We start from the raw sequence: 16,239 nt of genomic DNA, 5'->3' as shown, positions 1-16,239 counted from the left end.
TTTTTTCCATTTTCCCTTTCCATTTTCACATTGGGCATAGCTGAAATCTAGTGCTGTGGGTGAAGACTTTTACTCCCTTTCATCCACTCCTTTTTCCTTGTCTCCAACTCAAAATTATCACACCCAAGCAGGGCATAGGGTGCTTATTAGTCCAGTTGAATAAGAAAGAGCTAGATTCCTAATTAAGAAATATCATTTATTGAATGACCACAACAGAGGACCCTTCTGGTGTGGGGGTGGGGGGGAAGGGATCAGAAAGCTGTAATCTTCAGGAGTTGCAAAAGGTGGGCAATAGCTTAGGGTTGGGAGTGAGGCTGGCTGTAGCCTCTCCATGTGGCAGCTTCCTGCAGGGGACTCCCTAGGCCAGTCTGGTGAACCCCCTCCCCAATCATGGGCGGTATCTTGTGATGCCAGTGTGGGTATGGTAGGCAAAAGAGACAAGCCTCGGGAATTAAACAGGAAGTCACTGTTCTCATTAAAAATATCCCAGGGCTGCCCTTCCATGTCCCCTAAAGCTGTTTCACCACTGTTTGTCATGCTGTCATCATTATTCTTAAACGTGTAAGTAAATATTTTATTCAACATCTTCACTGCTTGGCAGTTAGGGAGCCCTTTGCCTCCTAGACTTGGCTGCCTCCCAGTGCTGCCTGGAGGGGTGGGAGTACAGTGGGCCACTGGAATGCTCCATGGAGTTCGGAGTCACGGCACAAGAGCACCATTCTGTCAAGCCCTTTCCACCTGGAAACCATTTTCTCCTTTGGCCTCTCGAGCTTAATTTTTTAAATCTTTTTAAACCAGTCACCAAATTCGTCTTGATGAAAGGTGCCAAGGCCCCCAGAAGAAAATGATTACACCTTTCAACTCCACCTGGAAACAGTTGACAGAGGGCCACTGTCACCTTCCCTTCCTCCTCTCCACCACTCTTGCAGCTTGCCCCATCTCCACCGTGACCTGCCTTGCCAAACTGAAATCTAAGTATCGCAGCTGCAGATACACAGGGTCCGCGCACCCGGCCTCACACACTCTACAAGTTATGTCTGTGAACTTCCAACGTTCCCATCATCACTTCCACGCCTTGCCTTGGAGTCCCATCTGCTTGCGAATTTGCCAGCAGCAAACACATAGACCCACAAACCACACGTGAGCTTGGACAACATTGGGCCTGCTTTTTAATAATTCTTTGCTTTTGGCCATTTACACAGCATAGGAGGCGGTCAAAGCAGCAATCAGTAGCACAGCTGTAATGTCATCCCATCGTATGTTTGGGTTACAAGGAGGCCAACCCGGCAAGATCTGTTTTGGGGCGAGAGATTCCAACTTTGGAGGACCATGGGTATGAGCGCCCTCGTCTGGCGAACAGAGGAAACGCCTTCTTGCGCCCCGCATTTCAGTTCCCTCTAGTGGCCGAGCAAAGAGAAGCTGTATCTCATGTCACAGCCCCACATTCCAGAGTTCAGGGCCTGGCTATCAGATTCTGAAACCAGAGCCCCCCAGATTCAGAGGTTTCCTGGAGTTGACATTGAGACCCACCACAGTAGCCCACGTTGCAATTTCTACAATTACCCATCAGCTAATTCCAAGTGGCTGAAAAAACTAATTGAAGGGAAGGAAGGAGAGGGAGAAAGGGCTGTCATCTGTGAAGGGAGAATTCGAATAGGTCAAAATCAAATCTATTTAGCCAAACGTGGTATTGCTGCATAGGAGAGGCAGAGGGAGAAAAGAAAAGTATTAGATGTGAAGACAATAGGGGATAGACTGTACAGCCAATTTCTGAGCAAGATATTCATGCTAAAAATACTACTACTATTTGGAAAGGGCATGAGAAATCAAAATGTGGCTGTGTCCATGGGTGGGAGGGAAAAGAGGCTGTGCATACAAACACCCAGCATTAGAACAAGACCAAGAAAGGACCTAATCCAAGAGGAGTAGGGATGAACACAAGAATAATTTGAAGTGAGCCAGAAAATTAATTTCGCCATCATCCTCTTACTTTTGTGGGGCCGATGATGCTGGTGGCCCCCAGTGGCTGGCCACAGCTCTGGGTCCTGAACAGGACCCCTAAGACCCCATCACCCACTCAGCAAAATGCCACATGAGAAAGAAGGGCATGATCTGGTGGTGTACCTTCTAGTCTAAGTCACAAATAATCATGAGCATTCAAAAACATTCATTGCCCAAGTGGCTGCTGGGGAGGCCTGGCCTGACAGAAGGCATTGCATGAGAAAGACCCGGGGGGTTAGCTGATCACCAGCTTGATGTGAACCTACAGCGCGAGGAGGCTGTTGAGAACCCTAGTGCAATCTGAGGCTCTATTAATAGCACAGCAGAGTGTGGAAGGAGGGAAGCAATACTCCCAGCGCGTGCTGGCAGGTCAGGCCACATGCAGTTTTATGCTCAGTCCTGCGGGCTGTATTTTAAGAGAGGCACTGGAAAATTCAAGCCTGCTCAGAAGAGCAAGAAAGGATTGGATGTCGGTATTTAGACAGCATCTCTATTAGCTTTACAGTCCTTTTGCAATTGGCAATACCAGAATGATTATTACATGGAGTCTCCACAGCCAGTCGCAGGAATCATGTTTCTAATGTTTGCTTTACCTCCTTGAGCGTCGGGGTCTCCTCTCTATATAATGGGGGTAATAATTTCTGCCCAATCTACCAACTCCGAGCATAATTTGAGAATGGATCAGTTGGGCCCGTGTGTATGGAGCATTCACTGAGTGTCCAGCTCTGTGCCAGGTACTGGAGGCACAGAGACGAACACAGTGAGGGGTCTGTTTTTGAGGAGCTTGAGGTCTAGTTGGACAGACAGGTCCATAAGCAGATACTTTGCATGTAATGTGACAGAGGATGATAGATACATGCATTGATTTGAAATGAGATACAATTAATTTCTCATAAAGAGTGACAAGACAGAAAAGCAGAGTCCTTGTGGAATATGGACTTTCGAGTGCAGAAACAGGAAAAGAAATCATTGGAGGTCAGGGTAGAGAGGCCATCAGGGAGAAAAGATTAGAACCAGAAAAGTTCAGAGTCACAGAAGACAACTGAAGTGTCACAGCAGTGTCAGATGCCATTATGAAGTCAAGGAGGAGGAAGACTAAAACATTTCTAAACCACTCACTGGATATGGAGATGAGGAGTTCATCCTTAGTGGTCAAGAAAGATCTTTCAGGAAAACGATGAAGGAAGAAATAGACTTCATTTAGGAAGTGTGTGAAAGATACATTTATTGAGCACCTACTACATACCTAGCATAGTGTTACTCACTGTGGACATTCAAAGAGCAAAAGGTTTTGTTCCAGCCTATCGCAATATTGGTTGGTGCATTAAGACTAACACCTGTATGTCCATTAAGGAATAGTGGAAGATCATTATATGAACTGTTCGACTAGGTGAGGCAGACAGCATGGTGGTTTAAATGACCAGTTGGCCTGACCCAGGATGATGTTGCATATAGTCACATATGCATACCAGAAGAAAAAAGAATTGGTATTAGTGCACTCCAAATATGTCCAACCTTCTTCCCCTTTCCCTTGATTCTTGGAGAGTTTCCATTCCCAGAAGCATTCAAAAACACAAGTCTTGTCTTAACATCCCTCATGTTTGCTCCCATTTTGTTATTTGCCAGTGAAATTAATATTACTCTTTACCCTGCTCACATTCTAGATCCAACATGCGTTTTTTTTCATCAGTGGGTTTGTGTTTGGTTGATTAGTTATTCATGTATAATGTAAGATGACAAGAGCTGTAACACAGAGAAATGATTGTGGAGAATGCAGGCGTACAAGCTCTGGGGTTGGCTTCTTATTTTTCTTTCTTTCTTTTTTTTTTTTTTTTTTTTTGGTGGGGGTGTGGATGGGTAGGCAGGTTAGTAAAAGCATTTGGATTACTTGCAGATGGTTGAAACTCTCCCCTTACCAAACTGGTGACTCAAGCAAAATAGGCGGAATGAAAAGAAATGGCATTTGCCTGCTCATCCCGTCTCTTTGATCTGCATCCTGGGCCCCTCATCAGCTTCTGGTTCTGTCCCATACAATCGCCCAACTCATTCAACATCTGGACTTGAGATCCCACCTCCCGGCTGCTCTTGGAAGTCTTTGATCACTTCCAGTGTATCTTTTGTATGTTGGCTTCTTTCATAGGTTGATTTTTCACAAAGGCGGTCCGCCTTATAGACTAGCTCTTCCTCTACCTTGACTTCTGGAACCTCCCCAAAATGTCTGTTTCCCTCACAGTAGCCAAAGAGGTCTTTATGGGATGCAGGTCGGATCCCTCCAGTGGTTTCCCACTGCATCGAACCCCCTTGCTGTCACCTAAAAGACCTTCCGTGGTATGTTCTAGGTCTGCTTTTCCAACCTCACATTACACCACCATCTTCTATCATCTCTTTCATTTTTTTAAATTAATTAATTAATTTTTTTTAGACAGGTTCTCACTCTGTCATCCAGGCTGGAGTGCAGTAGCATGATCACGGCACACCACAGCCTTGACCACCTGGGCTCAGGTGATCCTCCCACCTCAGCCTCCTGAGTAGCTGGGACTACAACTGCATGCCACCAAGCCTGGTTAATTTTGGCAGTTTTGCCATGTTGCCCAGGCTGGTCCCAAACTCTTAGGCTCAAGCAATCCACCTTCCTTGGCCTCTCAAAGTGCTAGGATTACAGGCGTGAGCCACCACGCCCAGCCTTCTATCATTTCTTAAACAAAACAAGCTGTTTCCTTCTTCAAGCCCTTTGCATATGTTGTTTGTTCCTTTTGCCTGGGATGTTCTTTGTCTACTCACTATGTGGGGTATCTGCTTATTCTTCTTTTAAAAAAGTTGTTTGCTAACTTAAAAATTTTTTTTTAGTTTATTTATGTAAATTTATGAGTTACATGTATAATTTTGTTACATGCATTGATCACATAGTGGTAAAATCAGGGTTTTTAGGGTATTCATCACTCAAATACATTGTACCCATTAAGTAGTCTCTCATCATTCACTTCCCCCATCCTCTCACCCTTTCTTTTTTTTTTTCTTTTTTCGAGACCGAGTTTCGCTCTTGTTGCCCAGGCTGGAGTGCAGTGGCGTGATCTCGGCTCAGTGCAACCTCCACCTCCCGGGTTCAAGCTATTCTCCTGCTTCAGCCTCCTGAGTAGCTAGGATTACAGGCACACACCACCATGCCCGGCTAATTTTTGTATTTTTAGTAGAGACAAGGTTTCACCATGTTGGCCAGGCTGGTCTCAAACTCCTGACCTCAGATGATCCATCCACCTCGGCCTCCCAAAGTGCTGGGATTACAGGCATGAGCCACCATGCCCGGCCCCCTCACTAAGTCTCCATTGTCTGTTATTCCACACCCTACATCCATGTGTACACATGATTTAGCTCCCACTTATAAGTGAAAACACGCAGTGTTTGTCTTTCTGTCTCCGGCTTGTTTCACCAGGGGATAATGTCTTCCAGCAATTCCATCCATATTGCTGCTGTTTGATTTTTTTAATGACTGAGTAGTACTTTATTGTGTACATGTATCACATTTTCTTTATCCAATCCTCTGTTGATGGACACTTAGGTTGATTCCATATCTTTGCTATTGTGAATAGTGCTACGATAAACATACGCGTGTGGGTATCTTTTTGATATACTGATTTCTTTTCCTTTGGGTATATACTGTTAAAGGTTACCAGTAGTGGGATTGCTGGATCAAATGGTAGTTCTATTTTTAGTTCTCTGAGAAATCTCCATACTGTTTTCTATAGAGGCTGTACTAATTTACATTCCCACCAACAACCTATGATGTTCCCTTTTCTCTGTATCTTCATCCTCTTTCAACTCCACCTCCTCACAAAGGCTTTCTCTGACCAATCTCTCTAAAGTTTCCTCCCTACCCTTTGCTTTATTTATTTCCTGCATAGGACCCAACACCATGTGAAGTTATTTTGTTTACTTCTTTCTAGAGAATTGTATGGAAACTCCATGGAACAAGGCCTCATCTGTTTCACCCTTTACCGTACCTCCAGCACCTAGAACAATGCCAACATGTGGTAGGAGAGCAACAAGTATTTGTTGAATGAATAAACTTTAAATTTCTATAATTCTCTTCCAAAAAACAGCTTATTTTTTAAAAGCTCAACATTCAAATATCAACTAAGTAAACAGACCTATTAAAAAGACAATTATTTAAATTACAAGGTGGACTCATTGATGTAGGAAAGTTTCCCTCTGTCTTTAACAACTGTCTGTAAAGTCTAGGGAGAAGAGACATTTAATACCAAAATCTAAAATATTTTCCACCTATTCCCAAATCATTTTCTGTCACGTTATTCTATTTTTTCTTCTTCCTAGCACTTTTCATTCTGAAATTATTGTGCTAATTTCTGTTTCCTTGTTAATTGCCTGCTTCTCACCCCCTATCCAAGAGAGAAGAGACTTTGCCTGTCTTATTTATTTTTTTTTTTTTGAGACAGAGTCTCACTCTGTCGCCCAGCCTGGAGTGCAGTGGCATGATCTCGGCTCACTGCAAGCTCCACCTCCCAGGTTCATGCCATTCTCCTGCCTCAGCCTCCCGAGTAGCTGGGACTACAGGCGACCGCCACCACGCCCAGCTAATTTTTGTTTGTATTTTAGTAGAGACGGGGTTTCACCGTGTTAGCCAGGATGGTCTTGATCTCCTGACCTCGTGATCCACCCGCCTCGGCCTCCCAAAGTGCTGGGATTACAGGCGCGAGCCACCGCACCCGGCCTGCCTGTCTTATTTGCGGCACAAGCCTAGCACAAAGTAAGTGCCCAGAAAACATTTGTTGAATAAGTGAATTTTAAATGCTTAGAAATAAAGAGAAAGAAACAATTAAGATTAACATGAAATGCAATGAAACACAAATATGCACATGTTCACAAAAAATCAGGCCACAGAGACCTTTTTGGCAAGAGCTGCAACTGAAGGGTGAAGAGCAGACCACACAGTGAGCCAGGCATGAATTAGATTCCGTTTGTAACCCACTCCCCACGTGCTGTCAGAACTCATCACAGAGTTGGACTGGGAAGTGGTGGGTCAGGCACAGGGACCCAGCACACATAGGGGACCTTGCAGGTAGCCAGGATCAGAATACAAGCTGGACCTTCAGGGAAGCAGGCTGTGCCTGGATGTCTCAGGTTTCCAACAGGATGGTGTTATTTACACTTCCCTGAGGTCTACCATGAGCTGCCAGGAGGGTGGGAGTGGCAGCAAGATTGTCCTGTGCCTAGGAGGGCTTTGGTTGCTTTACTTGCTCCTAAGCCTGCAGAGGGAGATGATCTTGATTTAACCCAATTCAAACCAGCACCCATTATATGGAAAACAGTGTGCTATGTGCAGAGGGTGGTGGAGAAGTGAGAGGTGTGCCACCTGTGCCCAGGCTGAGGATAGCCACAGACAGATCAGGAAAGAGCAAAGGTGTCTCTCAAACAGGATGGAGGGGCAAAGTGGCAGGGGAAAGGGGGCCAGCAGCCTGAAGTTATGACAAGAGAGGCAGAAAGATTCCCCAGAGGGACCAGTGCTGGAGGTGGCTGGCAAGGACGGCCTTCCGGGGCAGGCAAGCCAGGGCTTGTTTGAGGAGCCTGAGAGCCCTATTAGGCTGGAGGCAGGTACGGTGTGCAGGTAGGGTCTGCAGGTAGGTGCAAGGAGAGCAATTTATTACCAGAAGTTCCAGTAAAGTCCCTCAGGACCAATGAAGCCAGCAAGCAAAGGAAAGTGGTTTTCCAAGTAAATGCGTGGAGAGCAGCTGCACAGCTTTGCCAGGAAGGGGAAGGCAGGCAAGGGCAGGCAGAACCACAGGCGGCACTGCAGTGATGGACGATACATCCAGAAAGATATCTGGGGCATGTTGGGATTGAACAAGATAATGAATGACCATTGGGAGGCATGAGGGGAAACTGGGGAAGAGAGAGGGTAATTATAAAAGTAATAGAAGAATGTTTTGTTTGGTCCTGGACAAACTGACTCTGAAATTAATCTGGAGTACACCAGTGTTCATAGCAGCATTATTGACAACAGCCAAATGGTGGAAACAACCCAAGATCCAAGTGTCCGTCAACAGATGAACTGATAAACAAATACATGTAGGTGGTACATATATACAATGTCATATTATTGAGCCATAAAAAGGAATAAAGGAGTGATACATGCATGCTATGATGTGGATGTGGATGAGCCTTGAAGACACTATGCTAAGTGAAATAGGCCAGATACCAGAAGATAAATATTATACAATTCCACTTATATGAGCTACCCAGAGTAGTCAAATTCCTACAGACAGAATGGTGTCTGCCAGGGACTTGGGGAAGAGGAGAATGGGAGTTAGTGTTTAATGGGTATAGAATTTCAGTTTGGAATGATAAAAAAAAAGTTCTGCACTAGATCTTAGCCAAAAGGCTGAGAAGTGATCATTTTTTAAAGTTCTGGAAATAGATTTATTTATTTTATTTTACTTTTTGAGATGGAGTCTCTCTCTGTCACCCAGGCTGGAGTGCAGTGGCGTGATCTCGGCTCACTGCAACCTCTGCCTCCCAGGTTCAAGCGATGCTCCTGCTTCAGCCTCCCAAGTAGCTGGGATTACAGGCACCCACCACCACGCTTGGCTAATTTTTGTATTTTTAGTAGAGATGGGGTTTCACCAAGTTGATCAGGCTAGTCTCGAACTCCTGACCTCAAGTGATCCGTCTGCCTCGGCCTCCAAAGTGCTGGGATTACAGGCATGAACCACCATGCCCAGCCTGGAAATAGATTTAAATGCCCTGGAAATGCATAGTGGTGGTGGTAATGCAACAGTGTGAATGTAGTTAATATCACTGAATTGTACAATTTAACATGGTTAAAATGGTAAATTTTATGCAATGTATATTTTGCCACAATAAAAAAATGTGGAAAAATAAACAAGCCAAGACTATCCAGGATATTTCTGAAAAAAGGAAGTAATGAAGAGACAAAACTCTACCAGATATTAGCACAGATTCTAAAACCTCAGGAATTAAGAGTATGGCACTGGCGCTTGATGACAGGGACAGAACAATGAAACAGAAAGAAAGTCTAGCAATAGGCCCAAATCCTTCAAGACTTTCATGTGTGGGAAAGGTGGCATCTGGAGACAGTGGGGAAATGGTGCTGGGAATAACAGGAGCCGTCAAGGAAAAACAAGGTTGGATCCTCATCTCATAGTTACTGCAGGAAGAATTCCAAATGGAGAAAAGATCTGAATGTACAGCACAACCCATCCAAGTACTAGAAGGAACCAGGGAAGAGTTCTTTTTTAATCTCAGCTGTGACTGTGGGTCAGTACATTCATCTCTCTGTGCCTATCTCATGGGGTCGCTGTGAGCGCTCAGGAATGGATGACATACATGCAAATGCTTAGAACAATCCCTGGAACACAAATGACAATGGTCACTTACTATTCCTTTGTGATGCCACACCAAGACCGTTATCATCATCATCATCAAAAAGAATGAGGACATTTTATAAACTGACAACAAATGAGTATGAAAATATATTACTAAGTGAAAAAAAGTCAGATGCAGAGCATTGTATATAATATGCTAATTTTGGTTGAAAAAAGGGGACAGTAGAAAAAATGCACATATATATCTCTACATATATTTATAAGTGTATAGATACACACACACAAACACACACACATCTTTGGTGAGGCTGCTGCATTGCACAACTCCAGGGGGCACAATTCCATTGTATTCCATGTCAATGGCATCCCAGGAGCTCAATATAAATGATGTCTCTTGGAGTCGTGCAACACAGTGGTGGCCCTGCTAACTTGGCTGCATGTGGGTAACATAACCTCTGGAAGAATACAAAGGTGGAATAACATTGGTTTCCTGTGGGGAAGGGACAGAGGTGGCTTGGTACATAGGTGGGAAGGAGACTTTTCACAATTCAGCCTTTGTGTCCTTTCAATGTGGGACTATGTAAATGCATTATAGAAAATTTCTCCTCCCAGAAAATAAATCAAAGAAGTTGTAAAAATAAATACATATATATAAGAGTAATACATACAAGTAACAGAACATGTTAGAAAATTTGGGAAATACAGAAAAGTATGACGGAAAGAATGATGATTAAGCATGATTTTTTTTCCTGGTCTCTGGTTGTGTCTGTATGTATGTGTGTGTTGAATGCTTTGAAAGGCAGCATCATGTTCATAGGGCAGGAGTGGGCAAACTGTAGCCCCAGGCTAAATCTGGCCCATCACCTGTTTTTGTAAATAAAGTTTTATTGGAAGCCAGCCACACACATTCAGCTGTGCATTATCTATGGTTGTTCTCCTGCTATAATAGGATCACTGAGTAGTTGTAACAGAGACCATATGGTCCTCAAAACCAAAAAATATTTACTATCTGGCCCCTTACCAAGAGAGCCTGCCAACTCCTGGTGTAGGGAAAAAGCATGGGTTTTGGAATGGGCTGAGTCTGGGTTCAAGTCTTGGCTCCATTTTTGACCAGCTGATGGGGTCAGGGGAAATTATTTACAATGTGTATTAAACATTGATATGGTTTGGCTCTGTGTCCCTACCCAAACGTCATGTTGAATTGTAATCCCCAATGTTGGAGGAGGGACCTAGTGGGAAGTGATTGGATCATGGGGACCGGATCTCCCTCTTGCTGTTTGCATTATAGTGAGTGAGTCCTCATGAAATCTGATTGTTTGAAAGTGTGTAGAATGTCCCCCTTCGCTCTCCCTTCTGCTCCGGCCATGTAAGATGTGCCTCCTTCCTCTTCACCTTCCGCCATGATTGTAAGTTTCCTGAGGCCTCCCCAGCCATGCTTCCTGTGCAGCCTGTGGAACTGTGAGCCAATTACACCTCTTTTCTTTATAAGTTACCCAGTCTCAAGTAGTTTTTTATAGCAGTGCGAGAACAGTCTAATACCAACATCATCCCCAGGACCTGGCCCTTGGTGAGTGTTTCATAACTTGCATGTATTCATTTTTAAAGCAATGTTAAGACCATATTGTATACTACTGAATGTACAAAAAATATATATGCTGTATATACAAAATTTTATATATAAGTTTTATATAAGAATCAAAATTTTATATACAAAAATTTTGATTCTTACTTTTCTTTTATCTAACATTATATCATAGTATTTTTCTACATCATTAAAATTATTTATAAACATTATTTTCTTCTTTTTCTCTCTTTTTTTTCTTTGTACTTTTTATTATGGAAATTTTTAACCATAGATAGAAAAGTAGAAAAAGTAGGATAATGAACACCTCCATACCCATCTCCTAGATAACAACTGTTAACATTTGATGTATTGACTTCATCTACTTCGTTGCTAAAGTATTTTTAAGTAAATTGCAGACATCATGACATTTTAGTTCTAAACACATCCATATACATCCCAAAAGGGATATTTTCCTATATAACTTCAAAATTCACAATAATTTCTTCTTCTTCTTCTTTTTTATTTTATTTATTAATTTATTTTTTTGAGACAGAGTCTTGCTCTGTCACCCAGGCTAGAATGCAGTTGCTCAACCTTGGCTCACTGCAACCTCCATCTCCCAAGTTCAAGCGATTCTTATGTCTCAGCCTCCTAAGTAGCTGGGACTACAGGCATGTGCCACCACGCATGGCTAATTTTTGTATTTTTATAGAGACGGGGTTTTGCCATGTTGTCCAGGCTGGTCTTGAACTGACCTCAAGTGATCTGCCCACCTCAGCTTCCCAAGGTGCTGGGATTACAGGCATAAGCCACCACACCTAGCCCACAACAATTTCTTAATATCATCTAATACTTGCTCCATATAGAAATTTTCACTTGTTTTCCACAATTTCTTTTATAGATGGTTTATTCAAACCAAGATCCAATCAAGAACCATGCATTTCAATGGACTGTGTCTTTGATGTCCCTTTGAGGTTGCAACAGTATCTTGTTCCAGCCCCTAACCAACCTCTCCCACTCCCCACTTTCTTTGTGTATAACTTTGACTTGTTAATGAAACCAGGCTAAATAAATAGTATGCTAAATAGCTGAATGTAGCATAACTGTGCACTCATTTTCTTATTTCTGGACATTTCTGTGGATTCTAATGCTTCCCTAGCATAAACAATGTGGCAAAGAACATCCTTAAATCTTAGTTTGTCATAAAAGTACAAAATTATTTGCCATCTAGTGTGTTATTGTGCTACCCTGTCTGCTTCCTCATCCTCTCTTTGATGTATATCTGGTGACTTGTGATATCAACTTGGATGCTTGTCTTACAGTCATTCTGTTCTCAGGAATTTGATTATGTCACAGTCTAACCTGGATGCTCCAGGAAAACTAGTCTGCCTTTGCTTAAGCAAAATGAGTTATGCCCAATGCCCTCCTCCTCAGCCCATCCTGCCTCTCCTCACCCTGTCCAATTTCCACCCATCCCAAAGCCTCCAGCCAGTGTACTTCTTCCATGTACTCCTCCTTCCTATGTCTCTTCAGCAGAGTGGCCTCCTGCTTTTGTGCTACTCTGGTGACAATGATGCTGCTGGGTTGTACTTGGCCTCTGGGCTTCTAGCAAATCTTCTCTCCTCTCCTGGAGAGTGGGGACTGTGATTTATGTATTCCTGCCTTCTACACAGCATCCAGCACCGTCCCCTTCTCACAGCTGCACCATGCATACTCATTGACAGAATAAATGGACATTTTGCAAGACATCAGTAGTGGGATGCAGGGTGTCAGCCACCTTGTAATCAAGCCTAATTAAAGATCTCAGAGACCTTGGACAAGTTATTTTGCCTTTCTAAGCCTAAGTCTCCTCCCCTATCAAAAAAATAAATAAAAGTATCTACCTAATAGAGTTTTTAGAAGAATGAAAGGAAACAAATATGTCTGTGTTCTTAACCCTATTAGACCCTATCAGACCTAATTTTTTTTTTTTTGAGATGGAGTCTTGCTCTGTTGCCCAGGCTGGATTGCAGTGGTATCATCTCAACTCACTGCAACACCCACCTCCCAGGCTCAAGTGAGCCTCCCACCTCAGCCTCCCAAGTAGATGGGATTACAGGTGCCTGCCACGATACCTGGCTAATTTTTGTATTTTTAGTAGAGTTGAAGTTTCACCATGTTGGCCAGGCTGGTCTCAAACTCCAGACTTCAAGTGATCCACCCACCTTGGCCTCCCAAAGTGGTGGGATTACAGGCATGAGCCACGGCGCCCAGCCAGACCTAATTTCTAAACATATATTCTGTAAAGGCCTCTTTCACTATCCTGAAATTAAATTCAGAGACAATATACCTACAAACATAATTCCTCCAAAAATGATGTCCAAGGTATAGTATAAAGGGTAGATAGATACACACAAATTTGTGTTTCAACCTGTGACTGCCTTGGCATGATTCCATTAGAAGACACATTGAAGGAGTGAAATGATAGCAACTAGTTATACTGAACATATTAGCTTGGATTTAGAACTTAAGGAAATCAAGGAGCAGAGGTACAGGTGTTCACCACAATGACCCTGTTAGAATAAATGAAAACAAACCAGGCTTGTTTGCATATGATAAGAAACAAGAGAGATATAATCTTAATTGAAGTAAGAATAACATGCCAAGACAAATTAAAAATTATCAAAGTGGAAAAATTGAGGAAGAAGAAGATCTCACAAATAAACTGGTCCTTATTAAGAAGAGAAGCATGGCCAGGCACAGTGGCTCACGCTTGTAATCCCAGCACTTTGGGGAGCCGAGGTAGGAGAATCACTGGAGCCCAGGAGTTCAAGACCAGTCTAGGCAACATAGTGAGACCCCCATCTCTACTATATATATATATGTATTTTAATTAGCTGGTCATGGCGGCAATGCCTATAGTCCTAGCTACTTGGAGGCTGAGGTGGGAGGATTGCATGAGTCCAGGAGTTTGAGGCTGCAGTGAGCTCTGATCACGCCACTGCACTCTGGCTTGGTGACACAGAGACACCCTGTCTCCACAAAAACAAAACAAAATAGGCCGGGCGTAGTGTCTCATGCCTGTAATCCCAGCACTTTGGGAGGCCGAGGCAGGCAGATCACCTGAGGTTAGGAGTTCAAGACCAGCCTGACCAACATGGAGAAACCCTGTCTCAACTAAAAATATAAAAAATTAGCCAGGTGTGGTGGCACATGCCTGTAATCCTAGCTACTCGGGAGGCTGAGGTAGGCTTGAACCCAGGAGGCGGAGGTTGCAGTGAGTCGAGATCTTGCCATTGCACTCCAGCCTCGGCAACAAGAGCGAAACTCCATCTCAAAATAAATAAATAAATAAATATAAAATAAAATTTAAAAAGAAGAATTAAAATAAGCCCCTACGCTATGACACAGGACAAGGTATGATTTTCAGTTTCTGAACGACCAGGGGATACTGAAAAGTCATATGAGACATAGTGCAATTATTCTTTGGGCAGGACTGCCCTAGGCACTGTAGGAGTCTAGCATCTTTGGCTCCCCACTAAATGCTGATAATGGCTCCCATCCATAATGACAATCTAAACAACTCCTTCAGATTTTCAAAACTCCCCAGAAGGGCAGTGCCACCCCCCCACCTTGAGAACCACAGATACATGTGAAAACCATTTGAAAAGTTAAAAGAGCTTTGCAAATACGCAGTATGATTAATCCATTAACATTACAGTGGATTTTCAGTGGACACTGTACATTGCTACTATTTAAATGAAGACTGTTGAATTATAAAACATGTCTTTTTTTTTTAATAAAATTGATTTCCATTTCTGGAAACATGGCAAGTGAATCAATATACTTATTGAAAATAACTAAAAATTCTGGATTAAAAATAATTTAAGAGCATCAGTGAATAAGCAGAAAAATTAACAATTCTTAGTCCAGGGATTTAGCGGAGTAGTTGAGAGATGTGGGTATAGCAGTGTGTTCCAAAGGCATTTGCTAAACCTGCTGAATTTGAGCTTTGGTATTCATGGCCTCACAAGGCTGTGAAAAAGGAGACAAAGCCCACCGTCTGACCAAGATGAGGAGTTTATAAGTAGTCTTCCACCATAAAGCTGGGATGCTTCCAAAGGCTATCCCCTTTGTGTAAGGGGAAATTTAGAAACATTTCCCACATTTGGGCCGGGTGCGGTGGCTCATGCCTGTAATCCCAGCACTTTGGGAGGCCAAGGTGGGTGGATCAGCTGAGGTCAGGAGTTTGAGACCAGCCTGGTCAACATGGTGAAACCCCATCTCTACTAAAACTACAAAAATTAGCTGGATGTGATGGCAAGTGCTTGTAATCCCAGCTACTTGGGAAGGCTGAGGCAGGAGAATCACTTGTACCCGGGAGGTGGAGGTTGCAGTGAGCCAAGATCGCGCCATTGCACTCCAGCCTGGGCAACAAGAGCAAAACTCTGTCTCAAAAAAAAAAAAAAAAGGAATATTTCCCACATTCTCTTGAAGACTGCAGGGGAAATCTGCCTCACACTTGCACTGAAGAGGGTAAGACGGGTGCGTATGTTTATGTGTGTGTCTTTGTGTGTGTTTGTGTGTGTGTGTAGACACACGTGCCAAGAATCATCACTAAACATTCAAACCACAAGCTGTCCATGACACAGTTTATAGCAAAAAATCCACACTCTGGGTGGTCTGGATAGACCAAGTGGAGAATGTAACTGGAGTGATCCCAGAAATAGTAATGCCTCCAGAACCTGGCAGAAGCAAAAGTGAATCCTTTATAGAGGAAGCCAAATTTATCCCAGACTTCAAAGTATTCCCACACATAAAATGTCAAGGAAAACGATCAGTTTAAAGTTAAATGACAGAGAGAGAGAGAGAAAGAAACTAACTACACAATAAAATAGGGCACTTAAGAACTAAGTGCAAGAAGCAGCAGATAGCTAGAACAATCCTGCAAAAACTTCAGATCTTGAAATAAGACAAAGACTTTTAATAACCACGTTTCATACATTTAATAAAAATAAAAATCATGCATGAAAATGTATGCAAGAAAAAGAAAACAAGAAAACAAGTGATTTTGAAAAAGAATCTAAAGAACTTCTAGAAAAAAAGAACTCAGGGGACAGATTTACTGGAATAATAACATGGGAAATATATAAATAGCTAACTATTTAGCTAGCTAGCATTTATCTCTATCATAATGAAGTTGCAGAGCACCAAAGACAAAAAGAATATCTTAATAACAGTGAAAGAGAAAAGACAGATTATTTTTAAAAGAGTTTCAGACAACTGGCCGGGCGCAGTGGCTCACGCCTGTAATCCCAGCACTTTGGGAGGCTGAGG

The sequence above is a fragment of the Pan troglodytes genome, chromosome 19 (assembly GCF_028858775.2).
Source record: "Pan troglodytes isolate AG18354 chromosome 19, NHGRI_mPanTro3-v2.0_pri, whole genome shotgun sequence".
NCBI classification, from domain to species: Eukaryota; Metazoa; Chordata; class Mammalia; order Primates; family Hominidae; genus Pan; species Pan troglodytes.
This window is presented reverse-complemented; position numbering follows the sequence as displayed.